The sequence below is a fragment of the Equus przewalskii genome, chromosome 13 (assembly GCF_037783145.1).
Source record: "Equus przewalskii isolate Varuska chromosome 13, EquPr2, whole genome shotgun sequence".
In the NCBI taxonomy this organism is placed as follows: Eukaryota; Metazoa; Chordata; class Mammalia; order Perissodactyla; family Equidae; genus Equus; species Equus przewalskii.
In genome coordinates this window covers 56610804-56618076 of record NC_091843.1, presented here as the reverse complement: position 1 = coordinate 56618076, position 7273 = coordinate 56610804, and the positions used below count along the sequence as shown (strand labels likewise).

General features: G+C 40.4%; 1 long non-coding RNA gene across 1 annotated transcript; it reads right to left on the bottom strand.

Moving 5' to 3' along the window:
* Nucleotides 1–2221: 2221 nt before the first annotated feature.
* Nucleotides 2222–6901, bottom strand: LOC139075131 (uncharacterized). The gene is made up of 2 exons (XR_011525196.1): nucleotides 6524–6901; nucleotides 2222–2398 (listed from the first exon to the last, which is right to left on the bottom strand). It is a non-coding gene; the product is annotated as an uncharacterized lncRNA (long non-coding RNA).
* Between the last annotated feature and the right edge of the window lie 372 nt (nucleotides 6902–7273).

Genomic DNA, 7273 nt, shown 5'->3' with positions numbered 1-7273 from the left:
TTCCTAAAACGACTGATTAGCATTGTGTTATATGTAAGCAAATAGATTAGAACATTCAGAATCCACTCAAGTCTCCAAGGGGACATTTCCTGGGGGTAAGAGAATAACAAGCTGAAAGAGATCAAGGTATAGCACACTGAGATTCTAAAAGCACACCCTCCTGGCACGTCCAATAAAAGCAACCATTCACTGAACTCTCACTATGTGTCAGACACTGAACTAAACCCTTCACAAGCACAGCATATTTAGACCTCACAACAACCCAATGAGAGGGACCAATAACTCTCCCATTTCAGAGATGAGGAAAGCAAGACTTCAAGACATGGCTAAGGTGACCAAGTTGATACAGAGGATAAGCAGTAAAGCCATACTCTTAACCTTTCTGCTAGTCTTCCTCCCCAGGCCCACAGATACACAGGTGAGACAAATGTAGGGCTAGACCCTCGTGTTCTTTCAGTTCAGATGATAGGAGTTAATGCAGAAGGAATAGAAAGGGCCCCCAGATGCCAGCCTTATATATTATAATTATCCTGTCCGTTAACACAAGTGGGTCTTCCATGGTGAAATGACCATATTTTTTTCTGGTTTTTCTCAGTCATTGTCATGCAAAGCTTGTATCCCCTTGTATTGCACAAAGATCCTGAGGGACTCTTTAGTGTATGTATCTTTAGGTTGTTAGAATTACTCTTTCCTTTTCCAGAAGGCTTGAACATGATATACAGCTGCATTCCTATAGCCTGGAAAGGTGTTCACTGGGTCATTTTTCAGAACACCCCCCATGGAGAACATGTGGGGCCAAAAGCCAGGGAAGCAGATGTGTTCCCTACAAACTGCCTCTCTCAGCCCCAAACTGCACAAGGAGGAAGCCAGGCCATTAATAGGCACTAATGAGGCTAGAATTACAATTAGTTTTAAGCAGATTCCCTTTGGCCCATATTTTACTGTCTAGAAATCCATTTATTATCTGCCAGCACTCTTCTTTTCATTCTGTTCACATCAGAACAGGCTGGCTACAAGTGAAGTCAAACACTCAGAAATGACACAGACTTTGCTCCAGACAGAAAAGGTACGTGTCGGGAGAGGTCATTGATCATCACATATAGTAAGCTGAATTTAGGTACGTAGGGCAGTGCTCAGATTTAATAGTTGATTTCTTCCTTCATTGGCCTGTTTTATTTACAAGAATTAATAGTGATCGCTAGAGAGCCGGCCCAGTGGCCAAATGGTTAAGTTTGCACATTCTGCTTCGGTGGCCTGGGGTTCAATTGTTCGGATCCTGGGCATGGACCTATGCACAGCTCATCAAGCCATGCTATGGCAGCAGCCCACATGGAAGAACTAGAATGACCTACAACTAGGATATATGACTATGTACTGGGGCTTTGGGGAGAAAAGGAAAAAAAGAGGAAGATTGGCAACAGTTGTTAGCTCAGAGCCAATCTTCCTCACTAAAATAAAAAAAATAGTGATAGCCAACATTTATTGAGTACATTTATTGAGGATACTCTCTCAAGCCTTTTGCATGTATTAATTCATTTAATCTTCACAATAACCTTACGAGGTATTCTTATTGTCCCCATTTCACTAATATGGAAACTGAGATTCGAAAGGTTAAAAAAATTTGCCCAATGTCACACATCCAGAAACTGATACTGGAAGAATTCTCCCTGGGGAGTGTGACCCCAAAGCCTGAACTCTTAACCCCTGCACTCACCTGCCTTTCGCAGATATATAATCAAATATCCATAAATATCAACCCGGATGCCCTTAATTCTAATCACTGAGTCATTTTGAATGGGCATTCTGAACTCAGTTATGAAATCATAGATATTTAGAGTTAGAAAGGGCCCTAAAGAGGGGTGAGGAAGAAGGGGTAGGCTTATCTTATTTCAGAAAAATTAACTAAGATCAGCAAACAGCAATAATAGGGATATAGATTTTTATTCAGTTAGAGGAAGTCTATCCTAGCAAAAGTCACAGGTGGTTTCATGGACCAGGCCTAGAAGTGGCTCACATCACCTCTGCTCTCATTCCATTGGAGAGAGCTTTGTCATGTGACCAAGCTGAATGGGCAGCAAGGATGGAGAAAGTAGCATGGCCCACCTACTGTGGAAAAAGGGGAAGTCAGGTGATGCATGGGTATTTTCCTTTCAGCTCCACAGAGTTTTCCCCTTACTTGGGGCTATTTTCAAAGGTAGGCCATTGAGAGTCCAATAAGCACTTTTTTGTTTTCCTTTTTTAGATTTACTGTAGTACTGCAGGTTACAGATGACCATATTGATAAAGAAAGAGCTGAGAATTCTCAGAGAAGAGAATCTGAAAATAATGTAGGCTTTTCCAAATGCTGTGAAGAGGAGAGTGGTAACTGCTGGGACACCAGACAAATGTTTCAGAGAATCTAAAAGAAAGAGGCAGCATGTTATTATAGATACAATCCCTTAAAGAAAAGATACTCAACTTCCATACTCAATACTTGAAACCTGAAGCCCCTAAACCTTCTAATACTTCCCAAGTTGTGCTTACATTTGTGTTTTTTCTAAGTTCTTAACCAAAAATGGAGAAGACAGTAGGTTAAAAACCCATTTCAGCTGCTTGCCAGTGAAAAATGCCATCACGCAACCAATGGTTATTTTTGGAAAATCCACTCTTCTCTAGAGATAAAAACCAAATCAGATGGTTTTTCCACTTGATCAATTTTAAAAAGCATAGAAGTCAGGGGAGGCGTGTCTCAGTAATAGATTCTAATGTAGGACTCCATTAAAAATTTATAATTTAATAAGAAACGGAGTTTGTCTCACAAAGATTTGTACATTCTCTATCAAAGTAGTCCATCTACCCACTTTACTTCTCCTGGAAGACCAAGACCCTGACATGAAGGGCTTTTTCTCTACTCCTTTCTATGTCTCATTATTCTCTCTTTCTCTCAGAATTATTAGAAAAAGTCATTTTCTTTCTGACCATAACAAGATTGAACAACATGCTCTCTCCCTTTTTCCAGGACACTCTAGAGAACCAAGGATGAGGACCTGCTTCCTTCACTCCACCTAGAACAGTGACTTGTCCTAATTGCTTAGTAAACACTGACTGATGGTAACGTCTTGTTTCAGGAGACAGCCTTGAGACTGAGGAAAGAGGCTATGTTGGGGCATTGGCCAACTATAGAAAAAATTATGCTTCTTCCATAAAAGAGATTATATGGTCATAAAAAATCATATTTTCAAAGAACTATTAATGAGACTTAAAAATAATAACTATTCATAGGAACATTTATAAAATTTCTAGTCATAAAAATATTGAACTTTTAAGCCAGCCCTGATGGCCTAGCAGTTCAAGTTTTGCACACTCCACCTCAGCAGCCCAGCTTCGGTTCCTGGGTGCAGAACCACACCAGTTGTCTGTCAGTAGCCATGCTGTGGTGGCAGCTCACATAGAAGCAGCAGAAGAACTTAAAACTATACACAACTATGTACTGGGGCTTTGTGGTGGGGGAGGGGGGCAGGGAAGGAAGAAGAAAGGAGGAAGATGGGCAACAGATATTAGCTTAGGGAAATCTTCCCCTGCAAAAAAAAATATATATATGTTGAATTTTTGCTTTATAATTTAAGGTTGAAAACAGTAAATTTGGCATTGCTTAGTGAATTATGCAGGAAAATTATAAAGATCCTTCAGTTTAAACATATCATGCTTTTGATTGTCCTGGAGAATAAAAGAAGGCTGTGTTCATGAAGAGTATTTCCTAGCACTCAATGGTTGTTTGCTTTGTGAAGATAGTAATCTACTACACCCCTGCTCATTATTTTGTGAGTAAAATTGTAAGCACAATGAAAAAACTGTACAACTGCTCTACAATGCTATCCAAGTATACTGCTAATTTTATGTGGGAAGAATTCTACCTAGTTTTATCAATAGCATTTCTACTCTATCTTTCATTTACCTATCTTGTGACGTGACTAGGATTCTAGCTGTAATTTTTGCTCATGTGAAAATTTGGGCAAAATGGAAGCAAGGATGAGAACAGTATGAGCAGTAATAGGAACAACAGCATTAGCATTACTTTACTATGTTGTGAACTATACTTCTTGGATCTTACCACCCTTGATTCACATACCTATTTACTTTACTTTCATATATTCATATATTTCATATATTCATATACTACACTATACTTTGATTCACACACCCTATTTTAGAGCTGAGAAAACTGAGTCACGGGTTTAGCTATATTTCCCAAGGTCCTACACTTAGTAAATGGTGACTCTGGGATTTGAACTGAGGGACTCTGACCCCAGCACCCACGCTGCTAACTCTACAGTACACTGCCTCATAATTTTAAGGAAGAGAGAAGGAGAGAGAGTGTTAAAGAAAATAAATGTCTTATCTTCTTACAGGTCTATCCACTCAAGAACATAAAAGACATTAACCAGGAAGCAAATTTAATCTTTACCTGTAATTCTGGGCCCCCATCCCTAGTGGCCGTTTGAAATCTATTCATTGGCTGACAAACACTAGTTTACCTTTAGAAAATATGCCTCTGGGAAAAAAGATATGGAGAACTAATCTATAAAAGCCTCTTCCAGTTAAGCACACAAAAGAAATTCAAAACAATAATGTAATTTCAGAAGTTTACATGGCACAGAAATAACCACCTCTCTGGTCTTATCTTTCTTGCAAAGCAGGAAATGAGAAGACTAAATAGAAAATCATGGTCATAAATTCCAGCTGATTTCAGTTAAATAACTCTTGAAAAAATAAGTGGCAAAATAGGCCACAAGCTCAAATTAGAGATAGCAGTCTTGGAAAGCATTCACATTTTCAATGAAAAGACAAATTAACCATAAAATAAACATTAGCCCAATGGTTCAAACTAGAGAAGAAATAAAAATGGGCCAAAGACCAACCAGCTGTAAGTACATGTAATCTACAGCTATTTAACAAATGGAACAAATGGGAGAATGATGCTGAAGAGCACTGGGCTGGCATGCTCTCCCACACAGAGGGAGATGATGCACAGAACAATGAAAGCAGACAATGCAGGAGTCAAGGACAAGGAGAATAACCTAATAAAACTGGCCTATTCCCTGGATTTCACTGAATTTATTCAGAAAATTTTTCCAAGGAGCAAAACTAAACTGAATCTAAAGGCCCATAGAGTTGCGGTCCACATCTATCTGTTGGATAGGAAGAGTCAGGACAGAGTAAGACTGTCTGCTAGCCACGGGTGGGTAGGGAGAAGAATCCATGAAGAGCATCATCTGACATTCAGAGGTCCATAGGGGCATGGGAGTAAGGGTGAAAGGAGAAGGTTTGTGCTAATTCCAACCATTGTTCTGCATCACCAGCTGGGGGGGGGGGGGGGGATGAAATCATCCATCACAGTACAGGCAGCCACTAGGAGTCATAGCCTCCTCATTCAGTGCCAGGGGCCCTTTTAGAAAAAGAAGACATTAACCAGGCAACAAAAATAAGAGCTTTGATTGAAAAAGAAAAGAAAGAGCTCTTTCAACATCAGGTGAAGGACAGGCTTGCTTCAGCTATTTGCTAACTTCAGCCCTTTATAATGGAAAGAAATGGAAGGAGATTTGTTCCTTTTCCATAGGAACCTGAAAAAAATGGAAGCAGCAATTCTGGAACATCAAAATACTGCCTTGGAGCCTGAGGCACCCTCTTTCTTAGTCACATTCATTCAAACATTAATTCTTTCAGCAGACCTCTCTTGAGTGCCTACTCAGTGACAGGTACTGTGCCAGGGACATGTAGACATCAAACAGCCACAGTTCATCTTGAAGGAACTGAAATTTGTTGGAAATGCTGAGTCATCATCCAAATAAATGCCCTATAACTCAGGGTAAAATGTGCCAAACACTGAGGAAAAGTAGAAGGGAAGAATCATGACTTTCAGGGGAGAGAGCCAGCTGGTGGGGGAGAACCTGAGCCACTTTCTGAAAGGAAGAGTCATCTGAGCCACTTCTTGAAGGAGGAATACAATTTCTACAAACAGAGATGACCTAAAAGAGCATCATGAAAAGAAATAGACCTTGAACAAAGACTTAAGATGAAAAAAAATTAAGGAATGAGTAGAGTGAAGAGCAGTTAGCTTTGGCTACAGGATATTCCAGAAAAGGGTGATACAAAGCTGGAAAGGTGAAATAGAGCTAAAAGATAGAGCTTCTAGAAAATCAATCCAAGGGAATTTGGTGGTAGTCACCAAATCTTTTTAATTGTGGGATTGATACAACCAAAGCTCAACCACAAGGAAGAAATGCTCAGTGGCTTCATAGTGCGGAGAATGTGAATGAGGAGAATAGTATATGTCTATTTCAAGCACTAAGAGCTGGACCTTAGAAGAAGCAACAGGAATAGAGGGAGATGGCATAGAGAGGCAGAAGGTAGACTCTCCTGGAGTTGGTGACTGTGGTGGATGATTACAGTAATAGCCCAACTCTTCACCCCTCCCTGTATCCACACTCTTTGCCATGTGAAATTATAGTCACTCTCACTAGAAAGATGGGGTCTATTTACTCACCTCTTGAATCTGGACTCATCCAATGGGAAAGAGGCAGAAGGGAAAGTGTGCCAGTTTGAGCCCAGGCTTCAAGAAGCCTTGCAGGTTTCTGCTCTCCTCCATACTTTTGCCTGTGTCTAGCATAGCTAGTCCACTGGAGCCAAGCCACCTCAGCGAGCACAGCCCCAGGCAAGAAAGTGAGCAGAGCCAAGATCTGGAGATTCACCTGGCCAGCCTCCATCTGACCCCAGATTTAGGAGCAATGAACTTTGTACTGGGTGCCACTAAAGTTTTTTGTTTGTTGTGTGGCATTATTGTGGCTAGGATAACTGACACAGCGACTGTTAAGAGAAAAGAGAGGAGGGCATGGCTTGAGGAGGTTGACAAAGAGGGCAACACAGGAAGGTATGTGTGAGGTCATAAGGGTTTGTGTTTAGGACAGTAATGGTAACTAATAGGGATACAGGACCCAAAATTCCACCATCAGAACAGCATCCTTTTATATAGTTGGCAAAGAGGCCTGTAAATAAAGTTTTATTGGAACACAGCCATGCTCATTTGATTATGCACTGTCTATGCCTGCTTTAGCACTACAACAACAGAGTTGAGTAGTTATGACAGACTGCGTGGCCTATAAGGCCTAAAATATTTACTATCTGGCCCTATACTGAAAAATATTTGCTGACCCTTGATACAGATGATTAAATCTGTTAACATAGTATTTTCCTAAATATACATCAGAAAATGTTCCCTATGAGAAGAGAAACCACA